This window comes from Acomys minous, assembly GCF_964271855.1.
Source record: "Acomys minous genome assembly, chromosome: 4".
NCBI classification, from domain to species: Eukaryota; Metazoa; Chordata; class Mammalia; order Rodentia; family Muridae; genus Acomys; species Acomys minous.
Window position 1 is genome coordinate 34,578,600 of NC_140486.1, and position 15,057 is coordinate 34,593,656.

Consider the following 15,057-nt stretch of genomic DNA (forward strand, 5'->3'; position numbering starts at 1 on the left):
AATAGCCCATCCTCTCCACTCGTGGGTTCACAGGCTAATTGTTACAGTCTGCCTGCTTTGATCTGTATCTGCGAGGACTGTTTGTCGATGTAAATAAAGAAAATCGTACGTCAGTCACTTAGGGAAAGAGAACTCTATCTTTCCCATCAAAGCAGAAAGTCTGGACGTAATCAGAAACTAAGCAACACCAAGGCTGCAGGCTTTTTCTCAGCTGTGTTCTTGCTATGTTGCTTAGATTGCTCCCTCTGCTCCCTTGGTGCACAGAAGATGGACTGACCCTAGTAACTTAAGTCCTACGTCTAACCCAGCCCTTGACCTGAGATCGGTGTGACAGGAGGTGGCCACCTAGCTCTCAGGTGAAATTTCAGGAATCACATTACCCAAGGTTCACAAAACATGGGCCATGGCACCAAGAACATCTGTGTCTTCGTGTGTTTTCCTTGTACACCCAGAAGTCCATCAACAAGGTCGCCCTATTAAGTGACAAGCATAGAAAAAAAATCTACCCTCAGATGCATAGAGGGGACTCTGTGCTTTAAGAAATAATGGCAGAATTTTCCACCTGGAAGTACAGACTGCATGCAGCTAACCAGGCCCTCATTCGCTCTGTGGGCTTTGCAGTCTCAGCGTGATGTGTGTATTCAGTCATCGTCTCCTGCAATGAGCTTTCCTTTAAGGGTGGCACACTGCTCTTGACTTCCTTGTTGACAGCTTTATGGTCTTTGTTTCCTAATTGTTGTAATCCAATGTGTGGTATGAGTGCATATGTGTATGTGGTTTTGCATGTGTGTGTGTGCACATGTGTACATGCAGGGGGGTCGGTTGATGGTGTCGGGTGTCTTCCTTGATCACTCTCCCCTTTTCCCCCTGAGCCTAGCGCTTGCCTAGCCAGCTACTCTAGGCTAGCCAGCTTACCTCAGGGGACTGTGTCTTCCTTATCTTCTGAGAGTGGGGATTGTGGGTGGGCAACCACACCCTCCTGGTGTATTTGCTTTATATGTGGTTTTTGGGGATCTGAACTCTAGTCCCCATGCTAGGGTGGCAAGTACTTTATTGAATCATCTTTTAAGCCCCAAGCTTCAGCAGCTTTAACTTCCATATTGCATGGGGAAAAAACGTTTAGAGTCTAGAGAAACATCTCAAGATGTTCTGGACTCTGTATTTGAGAAGACACAAATGGAGGTTCATCCTGCAAATGCCCCGTGAAGGATGACACAAGTTCAAGCTGCAAACCTTGATTCCCTTTAGTTAACTGTGAAGTTCCAGTTACAAAATTAATAATACAACTAATTATACATAAAATTAAGTTTTATGTATAATTATACATAAAATTAAGTTTTAATTGTACATAAAATAAAATTAATAATACAATTAATTTTGTCATATTAGAGATAATCAAATTGTGAGCATATCCCAACACCACCCATTTTATTTAGTCAAAGAATGGAGAGTGTCCATTTATGTAACTTTAATTTAAAACAGCACTTTTTATTTACCACAAGTTTCTCCCAGAAGTCTCTGAAGAGACCTTTATTTTGGAATATCTTATCATTCATTCATGCCCCAATAGCTAGGATAATTTAATTCCGTTTTATATTGTGTTTTACATAGGAAAGGCTGACTTAGGAGAAAAATGTGGTTTTAATTTTGGTCTGTTGAATCTCATGTGTTTCATATATAAGATGGCTAACTTGGAAATAAACAGATAATGCAATCCAAGATTTATCTGATTGTAACATTGCACAATCACCTAGTGTTTTTGAAGGGAAAAATGCCATGAACCAAGTCAGATAGTATATTAATTTTTATTACATATTTATGAGTATTCTTTGACTATGTGTATTTGTATACTCTAATGAGTATCTATGACTAGCAGTGGACAAGGGGCTTATCGTTTCATTGAGTGTTCAGCTCTTAACTGTCCCTCTCTAAACACAGAACCCCTCAGCTGCTAACACACACACACACACACACACACTCACACACACACACACACACACACACACACACCTCCCTCTCCATATGTTATTCTGTAAGGCAATGTATTGATAATAAACATAGCCTTTATCTAGCAATTACCTAAACCAGGATGCCTTCTTATCTATGCTGAGCTGTAACTAGGTCACAAGGTACTAGCAAGGACAGCTGCTGGCTGAAACCTAAAGTCTGAGGCTTTTCCAATTTGTTTATTTCTTCTATCTCTAGATTGCGCCCTCTCTCTCCTCCTCCCTCCCTCCCTCCCTCCCACCCCCTCTCTCTCCTTTGTTCATATCATAAGCTGCTCTTTTGGCAAGTCTTTTAACTCCCCAGCTAGAGTCCCAATCTGACCCCAGCTTGCATGTGAGATTCAGGGCCAATGAGACGTGCACAGGAAGAGAGGCACAAGGCAACCACAAACTAAGTACATTAGCAGCTTTTCTTCCTTGTGAGATCATCCACTAGAGTCAAAGGAAAGAGAGTAACTCGTTTTGTGTGGTCCACTTTTTTTTTTCCTGCTTATGAATTTGGGTGTGTCTCCTTTCTCAAATGATTTCACTTCTGTGTTCATTCAACCCACCTGATTTTGAATACCATGTGATGCTGCTTTAAGTCTCAGGAAAATTTCTACATCCAACATTTACGTGTCCATCTATTGCTTTTGAGTGTTTGTCTGTGCTCAGCATACCACTGCCAGGCAGGTTGCCTAACCATTCACGCCCTGTGTCAGCCACGATGTTGAAGGACCACGCTCGTCTTGACTCCACTAAGTCATTTATTTTCCTAGCAACTACATTTATCTCTTCAAATCACAAGCAGAGCCCAGTGCCCCCACCCAGCCTAGATACTTAACAGATGCCTCACCTTCCTCAAAGTAGAGCTCAAACTCGTGACCATGGTCGTCTTTGGAATCGGGGACTCCCTCTCCCAGGTCTCCATCTGGCTTCCCTTTTTCCTCCTCTGTACAGTGCTTCACTCATTTCACCCCAATTTCTCAAACAAGTCACAGTCTTTTTTTAAACTTTCAGTCGACAGGGTGGAGCCGGGAATGTAGCTTTGTGTCTATATGAGCCTTCCCCTGCCTAAAACCTTCCTCTAGTTCTTTGACTGGCTTTCCAGTTTCTCTTTTCACTTCTCTCTGCAAATGTTATCAACCCAGAGAGGCCTTTCCTGGCTGCTCTTCCTCTTGAAACTGTTGTCACTTTCTTTCAGACACATACCTGCACACACAGGCACATGCACACACACAGCCCAGTTCTGCAGCTGCCACCACCGCCAGTTCTGCTCAGTGACATCACAGCTTGTTTTCTGAACTACATTTACAACATGTGGTTTGGTTTTGGTTTTTGGTTTGCACGTGTGGTATCCATTTTCTTCAGTTGGACATGAACTCCAAAACACTGGGGACTCATTTGCTTGCTACAGTTGGACAGACTGCTCATGGTCTATTGCCAGGCCCATGGTAGGTGCTAACAAAACACACCCTATGTTGAATGAAATCAGCTTTATTTTACATTATTTTTCAATGGAACTAGGTTATTATTTAAATAGAAAAATTAAAAATGGAAAGAGACTTTTAGAAATGAAGATTTTCATGTTTCTGTTGTTGTTTTGTTTTAGGTCTTAAGAATACTTCAAATTTAAATCTTGTTAATGCTCTTCATAAAGCCATTACTATTCTATTTAGCCTGGATATGGAACTATAATTAGTCCAAGATAAATAAGACCCCAGGCAAAGGCTATGCATTCAGCCAAGCAGTATACTTCAGGGTAGTGTTGTTCAGAAAGTAATGCCCGACCACAGTGAATGCTGGAGCACCCAGCCTCCAGAAATGGCAGTGAAAGGGACACTAATGGTGGCCTTATGACAGCAAGTCACATGTGCCAGCGGAGCTGCATGCTTAAGCAGAATCTGAAAATGAATGTTTGGGTTTCCTGACTAGAGATTATTTATGCATAGTCTCTTTTATACATAGGCATTATGAGTACTTAGGAATTTCAAACTTAATTCTCCTCCAAAGTCATTTCTCTTCTGAAGAGTTCACCAAGTACTTGGTCCTCAGTGGAAGGACAGACTTTCTAAATTATGTAGGACTTGGAAAAGATAATTCACCATAATTATTCAAGCATTAGGACAAGGGAACACAAACTAAAGACTATAGGCCAAATTTGGCCAGCTGCCCACCTAGTTTGATAAATATTTATTGGAGAATAGTCATGTTTATTCTTTTACATATTTGTCTTTGGTTGCGTTTGTCCTATAATGGCAGAGTATATGGCCTATAAAGCTAACTTGTTTACTATTCGTACACACATGAGGAAAATGTCTAGTCCCTGCATGGAAACATGCAAATAAGACTTGATTTAAAAGTGAAGTGTCTGGGGTGGAGAGATGGCACAGCAGTTAAAAGCACTTGTTCCTCTTGCAAAGGACCCAGGTTCGGTTCCCAGTCTCCACCAACATGGTGACTACAGGCATCTGTAATTCTAGTGCCAAAGGATCCAACCCCCTCCTCTGGCTTCTGTGGGCACCGCATGCACATGGAGTGAACATGCATGCTGTCAAAACATACATGCTTGAAAATAATTTTTTAAGCAAAGCATCCCATTGTTAGTCAGTGTGGACTTTAAAACAACACTCAAAATACAACCAGATCGCTATCAACTTTTGCTTGTGCCCAACTCTATTCAGGATCCTCTCAGTCTTTTCTCAAATATTTGGCTTCATTGTACCCTGCACATAAAATTCACAGTATTGTCATCAGATTTAACCCATTAGCAAATTACCTCCTTATGCCCCCCCTCCTGCTGTGTCACGGCATGTTGCTCTTGTCGTTTGGAGAACACCTCCCCTTGTTTTTAGGACACCATAGAGACCATCACCGCTCTGTCAGGGGAGGTGTTCTGGAACTGTGTACATTCTTCACGGTTTTTAAATTTCTATCAGAGACAATTATATGGGATTCAGGTTCTGAAGGAATCAGGAAAGCTCAACTAACAGAAATTATACTTTTCATTTTCAGGCTCAAAGTGGATATTTACGACAGAGGCGTCCAACTTGGGAATGGATACATAATAATTTTGCTTTGTAAACATTTGTGCATTGATAATTTTCTCTTGTTCACCCAAAGGTGTTAAAACTTGTAATTTGATGCTACATTAGTACGATAATATTTTTCACTGTCATTGTGAAAAATACATTGTTAAGTAGGCAAGGTGGTGCTAGTACAAATAATGTCTCTGTAAATTCTGAACCAAGAATTCTCTCCTCTTTTTCTCTGTCATGGAATTTACATTTTTAAATTTTTAGTATTAAGTTTTGTGAATAAATTTATCGCATATATTTGTTGCCTACCTAGAAAGATGTGTAGATGACACTCAATAAAGAGGGCTCAGTCTCATTCATGAATGACCACTGGCAAATGATCACAAAAGGTTCAATCCCGATATATGCTTCAAATACTTGTTTCCATACCTATAAGCCAATAAAAGTTGGCTTATTAAAATTAATAGTACTAATAGGGATAGGCAATAGATTCATGTAATAGAGTCAAGAGATATGTAGTCAACTATGGCCAGTTCATTTGTTGACAGAACTGCCAAGATGACTGACTCAGTGGAAGAAAGGTAACATCTCTAACACATGGCAGTGGAAGACTGGAAGCATTCACAGGTGAAAACAAGTGACAGCTCTCTACTTTCACCACTCACAAATAACCTACAGAGTTAAAACTGAAAGGTTTCAGGAAAGAAACACAAGGGAATGTTTTTGTGATGTTGATATTTGCAAAATTTTCATAGACAAAATAAAAAGGGATAGAAATATAAAAATATAGTATGTGATACTTATGCATTAGAAACAGTTGATCTTCAAAATTAAGATTATTAAAAGACAAGTGACAGTCATACATGCAGGCAAAACACTCATACACATAAAAATGTTTTAAAAGAAAAATGTAAATAGAAACCAAAGAGATTCTAGACATTCATACTGCAATGCCTGAAGGTAAACCTATTGTTAACTCAAGTGTTAATAAGGATGTAGGAAATCCGTCTGGGAGGAATGTGAAGGGTTACAACCACTGTGAAGAACTGTTTGGCTCTTAGCAATATGCATAGGCTGCATATTGTATAAAATATAAAATTACGTATTTACGAAAAGTCACATTCAAATAGGTAATTTATGGTGTCTTTACTCAACGAAAATTTAAAACATAATTACAAACCAGCAGATAAAGTATAAAAAATTATGGCATATACTTACGTAGAGGGTTGACATATAATACAAGCAAGCTACCAAGACACAACAGGAGTCATCTTAAACACATAAAGCTCAAAAATGTCAGATACAAAAGAATATGTCTTAATTGTTCTGTACATGTGACATGTGACATGTGACATGTGACATGCTAGAGTAGTAGTGACAGAGGACTGAGCAGTCCTTGCTTGGTGTGATGGTGAGTACCTGTGGAAGTGCTGAAAAGGACAAATGGTCACGCTGACATCTTAGGTGACGTCATCTGCCTAACGTATCAGTGTGGCTATTCAAGAGGGCTGTGTCTAGTATGTGGTTTATGGCTTATTAAAGGTAAGGAAAAAATTAAATGGGCAAAGGTGTAAATAGGCAACTTAAAAAAGACCCACCTGGAAGTGCCCCACTTCAGGAGTCAATGACAAATTCAAATTATTACTCTGCTAAGATACCATTTTATATTTGCTAAAGGTTAAATATTCATCTTGAACCTACCAATTTCACTTCTAGGTCTGAACCAAAGATAAATAAAAGTAACCACCAGGAGGCTTGTGCACATTTTCAGAGTCAACACAGAGGAGGATAGTGCAGCCTTTGTCTTTCTTCACGTGTGTTATTTTGCTTAGCTTAATGGCCACCATATTCACCTCGTGCAGCTCAAAGGGATTTCTTTCTTTTTAAAACAAAATATTGTTCTATTATATATACTATATACAACACCCTACATACATCCTGCAATTTCTTGTCCATTCATTCCTTGATGGACTTTTAGGCATCCTGTCTTATTGCTGCAATGATGCTGCAACAGGCATGGAGTAAGGCATACTGGTTTCATTTCCTATGGATGTACGTCAGAAATTAGATGGCTGGGTCATATGGTAGTTTTAATTTTATCTCACAAGAATATTCATACACCTTGCCATAATATTGATATGAATTTACATTCCCACCAAGAGTGTGCCCCTAAGAGTCCAGCTTTCACCACATCGTTGCCAGCATTTCGTAAATGATTTTTGCTAAATGCCATTCTAACATATGCGAGGTTGCTTTGGCTTGCATTTCCTTGGTGATTAGTGATGTTTAACTTTTGTTTTCTTAAACTTGTCAGTCATGTGAGCAGAATGGTGCTTCCCAGCATCTGGAGCCTGCGTGTAAAGGGAAGATAGTAGGTAAAAGGTCCAAATTGTTGAGTTTAATTATTGGGACCTAACACAAATGATACTGATGGAAGATAACAATGATGCAGTGTATTCCTGAAATATACCAAGCTAGAGAATCACAAGTATCCTTCTCGCTGAGAAAGAACAAAGCACACGAGGCCACTATATGAAATGATGGATTCAGTGCAGCTGACTCCGGCAATCAATTCCTGCTACACACTTCATGGGAACACCTTACCATAACCCTAAATGCATGGGTATTTTGTCCGATGAATCTCAATACAGCTGGAAGACTTAAAGAATGAAATTGGTGGAAAGAGCCCTGTGCAAGAGTGTTTGCAGCTGCTTGGTTAAAGCAAGTCCAAACTGGAAAGAAGCCAAATAACAATGAATGGCTTAGCTAAACAAACGTGGAACAGTCATGGAGTTATGTTCACCCATCAAAGAGCTGAGCAACAGTACACAGAGCAGCACGGAACAGCCTAGAAACATTCTCCACGTCCATGGGAGTCAGAAACAGGAGAGCGTGTTGCATGAGTAGAGACATACAGAGCTCATGGGGGAGTGCATATTCTATGGTGACAGAAGCCAGCATGATGGACAGAAGGCAGACTGGAAGGACCTAAGGACGGTTTCCAGGGTGATGGAAATGCCCCTGCCTTGGTTGAGGGGGTTTCTCCATGACTATATTCTGTCAAATTAGTTGATTTTAGGAATTTGAAACTTAGAGCTCAACTTTCTTTTGTGGATAAGCTGGCCAATATATTTAATACTGCACTAGTGTTAAAAACATATTTATGCAACTAGACAGGTGGTTCAGTGGTTAAAAGCACTAGCTGCTCTTCCAAAGGACCTGGGTTCAAATCCCAGAACCCACATGACTGTTCACAACTGTCTGTAACTCCAGTTCCTATAATGCCCACTCTCACACAGACATACATGGAGACAAAACACAAACGCAAGTAAAATAAAATAATTTTTAAAAATATACTTTACTTTGAAGAAATTTATCTAGGTTGTGTCTTTCAATGAAATTTGATTATCTTTTAGTCATTACCGCATTCAAGTAACAGTTTATGCTTCATTGTCAACACCATCCAAGGAAGTAAAACATTATTTTGGAAAATGCCATTATTATTAACACTATCTTCTATTTGAATTTCCTTCCCCTCACAGAAAAACATTTGCTGCACACAAGTAAGGAGTGTGTGGAGGAAACAAGGTAATAAGTAATAGCTGGGGGACAGTAAAGCTCAGACCGAGAAGCTATGAAATAAGAGTGGACACGTTCTGACAGACTTACCTTGTACCTGCCCTCTTCTCGATATCTGGCCTTTACTGTGGCATTCTAGCCCCCCTGTGAGGATCCACGGAAGAGGGCTCAAGAACTGAGAACTCCAAGGCTCACATTTCCCGTGTGGGACTTAGAACGAGGAGGTATGGCTGCAGCATTAAAGGAACCCCAGCCTCTGTTGCCTGGATATATCTTGGCAACCAGTCAACAGAAGGGACAGCACTGGCTCTCTAGCAACTGCTAAGGAAACTTCAAAACAAGGGGTGAAGGAAGCAGCAGTGGCCTGGGAAGTGGGTGAGACCTTAGCTTTCTCTGGAAACTAGACCAAGGGACTGAGTACCCAGGAAGCAGAGGCAGGTGAGCTTGCCACAGCTCTTCATGTGGAAACACAACTTACTCTTTGCAGAAGAAAACGTCCCTAGCATTTACTTGTTACATCTCTGTACCAAACAGCCCCCACCCCACCCCACCCCCAAACACAGTATCCTGTCTGGTTCTCAAAAGGAATTCTCTGCTTTGATCAGAAGTGCAAGGTACTACCAGCTGTAGAAGTTAGGCCTACTTTATTTTTTCTAACATTCCCTAAAGTATATTTCAGAGTACTTTAAGATCTAAGTTAAACATGACAAAAATATATATATGACATAATGAGTTATATATTTTTTCATGTATAAAAGTACTCAGCAATATTAAGGTGACTGTGGTGGCATTCTATACTGGAATTTTCTGCCTGTATTAAAGCTTGTGAGTCAAAACAACTTATAATTACAGGGAAAGTAAAAAACCTCTGCCGCTAAGGACAATCTACTAGCATTGTCACAGGAGCTCAATAAAGTCTGTGTATGTGTACCATACGTGTGCACAAGCAGGTGTGTGCATCTGTGTGATTAAAGCACACCAAGGTGTTAATTCTTATTACCCATTATGGTAAGACTGAGGGATATATTATTAGTTTTTCTTAGGGTTAAGGGCAGGGAAATAAACAATATATTATGCCTCTTAGATAACAGCAGTGTGTGTGTGTGTGTGTGTGTGTGTGTGTGTGTGTGTGTGTGTGTGTGTGTGTATCTTAGCTTACTTCTTTCAGTTACTAGAATCAGATTCTGACCAAAACTAATTTAGAGAGAGAGGGATTGCAGCCCATTGTGAAGGGAAGCCTGGGCATAACTTGAAGCAGGAACTAAGGTAGAGACAGTGAAGGAATGATGCTTACTGGCTTGCACAGCCTCTTACATAACAGAAGCCCACTGGTCTAAAGATGGGACCACCCACAGTGGGCTGGGTCCTCTCCATCAATCCGCAATTAGGAAATGCCTCACAGACATGGGTACAAGGCAGTGTGATGAGGCAATTCTTCAACTCAGGGTCCATCTTCCTAGGTGTGTTGTTTGCAAAACTGCCCAGCAGACTTAGTAATCTACAGGACTGTTAATTCTTGGGGGTTTACTGCGAACTTCACATATAAAGATCACATTGGACCACGAAATCCTTCATATTAATTTGTGATAATGCTATAAAAATGGGTCACACTATCCCCCACAGATACTGTCTATCTGTGGCTATACTATCACTATAGTATTTCCAATTTGGATATGTTTTTTCTCATTACTTAATACTCAGGACCAAAGTGACAAAAGAGTAGCTAAGACATCAGTGACGCAATGGTGAGGCAAAACAAAAACAAAAACAAAAGTAACCTTACATTTGGCTTTTGGCTGATTCGCAGGTCTGTAGTTAATGCAGTTCTCACACTTCCCAAGGTGTGTATGTTGGCCCTATTAGGGGATAAAGGCTATCTCTAAAGGAACTACATGACAAATAAGAACACACATTTCCAAATAAACACAAATACTCAGTACCATGGTTGTTTGGCCCAGATGACTAAATGACAAACTATGTGAGGTTAGGACATCAGGACACCACCCCACAGAGCTTGCATTTTCAAGCTAAAATGGGGCAAATTCTGTGTCTGGACTGAACAGAATGGATACTCTCAGGGAACCAGGAAGGACAGGCTGGAGCAGATGTTAGCTGGGAGCTAAAGTTTGTAGGCCTACTCTTTCCACCTCTACAGGGAATGGTCATCAAGTTGCCAGCTGTGTGTGTGTGTGTGTGTGTGTGTGTGTGTGTGTGTGTGTGTGTGTGTGTATGTGTGTGTATGAATGTGTGTGTGTATTTGTAAATGTGTGTGTATGCATGAGTGTGTGTGTGTGTGAATATGTGTGTGTGAATGTGTATGTGTTTGTGAGTGTGTGTGTATGTGTATGAATGCGTGTGTATGTATTTGTAAATGTGTGTGTATGTGTGAATGTGTGTGCGTGTGTATGTCTGTATTCCTGAAGCTGCTTTTGAACACGGTTGGAGAAGCACCTTTATTTTCACTCATGTTCTGCTCATTTAAAATTCTTGGGTTTGCCATTTCTGCCTAAATTGAACTTTGTGGCACTTAAGATTATTTCATCTTGGCAAAACAGGCCTCGCTAGGTTATTCCCTCTTTCCCCCTCTCTCTTTCTCTTTGGTTTTTTTTTTTAAGGGACAAAACTACTTGTGTTTCTGGGAGTAGGGGAGGGTTAGCAAGCTCAGAGACAGCTTGGACAGCAAGCAGCTCTTACAACACACAACCTTTTGATTATTTAAGTGTAAACGAGGCAGGAACATATGGATTCTATTTCACATAAATTACAGACAGTTCTTTTTTTAAAAAAAAGTGAGGGAGAATGTGCTCGAATGATGTGTTCTGTTTGGGTGAGCCCAAGACATCTGAAGAATACTTGGAGGCTGATGAGTCCAAAATATTTACGCATCCCTATTTATAACACTGGGAGAACGGCTGTGATTTACAGCAATGGCTAAACTACTCACACGTGTTGAGTGGGCAACCAGCTAGAGCTTCAATAGAAACCTGCTGCTTCTGCCCAGCCCCAGACATTCAACCCAAGGTGCTCAACACCAGTGGAGAGAGCTGGGTGCCCTTGTTGTTGCTTGGCACAATCTCACCCAAAAGCCTGTGTGATGCCTGAGCATGCTCTATAAATGTGGGTGATGCCAGCCTCCACCCAGATCTGACCCCTTGTGGCAATGACCCTGGTGCAAGGAATTCTGGCTCGTTTTCCCATCATAAACAACAGCTGGTGTGGCATCCTAAGCTTTTTTTATTAAAAGAGTAAATCACGGTGATTCTTATAGAGCCAGAGAGATGCTTTCTTCTCCTTGCTGGTAGTTTTGACAATCGTCATGTCGCCTCACTGATGAAAGCCTGGATTTTACCCTCAAAGCTACTGATAATTCTTTTACATTTATTTAAAGTTGGCAAGAGCTTTATTCTGTGTGCACGGATCAGCCCCACACCATGTTTGCAGCAAAATGTAAATAAGATGTTTCTGAGGTCTGTTGAAATAAGTTCTGCCTGGAGCTTTTCTCTACGCCACTCCGCTATGGTCTTCCTATCCCCTCCCCATTCCTTCTCCCACCTCGTTCTCCCCCCTCCTCCTTTCCTCCCTCTTTCTCTTCTCTTCCCCCTCCCCCTCTTCCTCTCCCTTTTTCTTCTTTCCCTTCTTTCTCTTCTTCTGAGCTATGGTCTTGATATGCAGCCCAGGTTGGCCTTGACTTCAGTTCGTAGCCTGGGCTGGCCTCCAACTCATGGCAAACCTCCAGTATTACTCTAACATTTGCTTCATCTTTATTATCGAACTCATGAACAGTGAGTGCCAGCCACTTTCCATCAATTATTTCAAATTCTGTAACCACTCCCAAGGTCTGGCTGTAGTGTAATTCTTTGGTAGATAAAGATACTGGGGCTTGGGGTAATTAAGGGAGTTGCCATTGAGGGCAAGGTTAAGTCAAAGGAAATCTCAGGGGAATGCTATTCTCTCACCTAATGACTTAACCTTCACTCGGCCTTTTAGAAGAGCTTGTCAGATTGCCATTCGAAAAGTCTGACCTAAAAGAAAAGTAAACACACACGTTTCATCACAATATATATATAGCCTTTTCATGGAGTTTTAAAACCTATATAGACTTTGAAATATCTAAATGTAAAGCATTTCAAATAAACATCCTATGATAGATTAGAAAGGGGGAAAGAGCCACTTTAAATATAAACATCTAGGGAGAAAAACAGAAAAGAAAAACATTTACCTGGTCTTATACAGCAGTCTTGGGCTGCTAGGAGTTCTTGCTTTGGGGCAGAGCTTTGCAAGTGAACTTTTGATATCACTCCCCCCCCCCTTGTCAAGAGTTCTCCTAGACATATTTTATTATTACAGATACACCTCATATCTGCTTATGTACTGTGGCCTTTTCATGGACCACACGCCAATAAGACAGCATTGCCCTTCACACACACACAAAGACATGCTGCTCCCACAGGGAATGCATGACAGATGACATAAAGTCAAAGTGCAATGAAGATGACCTCATAAGCAAGGTGACTGTATGAAAAAGTGATCAAGAGACTACAGGAACCATGTTACTCTTTCTAAATTGCCCAAGACATTACAGAATGTTTTCCCATATCTATGTTCAAGAGAAAAGTAACTGTATCTGAAAAGGAGAAATAACTTTCTTTTCTATGCTTCTGTGCAGTTTTATATAGAGATAGAACTCAGGCCAAAAGGGCCAGCTGAGTAGTACCTAATCTATACATTCTGCTGTCTTTGGGAAAAAGAAAAGTATTGGTTTGGCTTTTTAAATCAATAAAACATGTGAACAAACAACCTTTCTTGTTTAGGTAACTGAGACCTAAGTTCAGATTCTAACTATGAAAAAAGCCATGAAAGGAATCTCTTGCTCTATGTTTGACATAATAAAAACATTGCCAAGGCAGATAGAAAGATTGCATTTGCTTTGTTTCAAAAGATCCAGCACTTTTATAACAGTATATGATTATTCTTTAAATGTCTGCTTTTGCTGGGCCAGCATTCTGAAGACACAGGCAGGTCGATGTCTATGAGTTGTTGGCCAGTCTGGTCTACGGAGTGAGTTCCAGAATAGCCAAGGCTATACAGAGAAACCTTGTTTATAATTCTGCCAAGACAGGGCAAGCAAGTCCTCAATAGTTCCTGCCCCACAAACATGTCTGTCAGATACATTGGGCCAGAAGGCTGAAGATAATGCTCCAATGTTATAGAGTTTGGATGACTGTTCAGGCAGCAAACTGTCTCTGTCATGTTCTCATTTTGGAAGCTGCTAACCTGCACTACCTGTTTATTCCTTCTCAAGTCTCTGATGGAAGACCAGATAGTTTAGTTTTACAATTAAGCTTAGTTGTTTAGGGGGTTAAGATGTATTTAGATCTAGATAGATGTTTTAAGTTGATAGAGATGAGATATGGTAGATATTGATTTACATTCAGAATTTTAGATGCACCAAGATAGAAAAGATGTTTTCTTCAAGGTTGCCAAATACGAATAACCAAAACAGTATGAATGTAACATTTATATAATTCCTGATTGTTTTGTCGTTCTTCTTGCTGTAGGAGGTTTATTGTTTATATATGTAATAATATAAATGTATATGTAAAAATAAATAAATAAGTAAACAATGTGCTTTTTATTGATTTAGTGTGTGTGTGTGTGTGTGTGTGTGTGTGTGTGTGTAATACCATATGTACATATATAACTTTTATTATAGTCTCCCATTACCCTGTAGGCGCTATTTTTAACTCTATTTTATTTTGGTTTCTTAATGCCTCTACCTCCCTTCCAACCCCGCCAACTAGGTAGGAGAGAAAGAAGGTTAGAAGGGACAAGGGACGTAGACTTCTTTAGACTTAGTTCAGGCTGGTTAGGGTCGTCAGGTTCTTTGGTAAAATGCCAATCTTAGTCATCAGGATGTCCAGCAAACCAACAGAACCAGCAGCCTTCTTCTTTCTCCATCTGTTTCATCTAAGCCTCTTTTCTTTCTCTGATAGTTTTATTCTTCCAGAGTCCTCAGAATTCTGCTAACTCCAGCTGTCATAGACGATGCCCCATACAAGGCAATCATCAGCTGTGGATAAGCTATGGCAGTCCCATATCCCACACTTGAGATGAAAACAAAACATGGTTAAATAGCATGACGGAGTTTTTAAAGAAACCAGAGCTTCCACTACGTTACCCGTTTTACCCCTTCCTATATCAATGAACTGATTCTTTCCAACAAGTTCCCTTTCTACTTTCATGTTTTTGAGTGTGTGCCCAACTGCATTTAATTAGAATTGTTCACGTGAACATGGTGGGTTACTTAAGCAAGGGAAATTAACCACTCACCACTGGCTACACCACTCAGGAATGATTGCTTTTTACTGAACAACCATTAACTGCCTATACTTCCTTGTGGAAGGGTATGGTCTCACGAGCCCCTCCCATCCATGATTGAATATTGATGAGCTCAG

At 40.4% G+C, this 15,057-nt stretch overlaps 1 protein-coding gene across 2 annotated transcripts in view; it reads right to left on the reverse strand.

Moving 5' to 3' along the window:
* The window catches only part of ZNF475 (zinc finger protein 475), a 52,252-nt gene extending 43,405 nt beyond the window's left edge, over positions 1-8,847 (reverse strand). The window contains exons 1-2 of one of the 2 annotated variants that reach the window (XM_084778186.1): positions 8,693-8,847; positions 5,333-5,452 (exon numbers count right to left, since the gene is read on the reverse strand). The gene's annotated coding sequence lies outside the window, so the exon portion shown is untranslated. The remainder of the gene's footprint in view (positions 1-5,332; positions 5,453-8,692) is intronic. The other variant, XM_084778185.1, reaches the window with a different exon arrangement.
* Between the last annotated feature and the right edge of the window lie 6,210 nt (positions 8,848-15,057).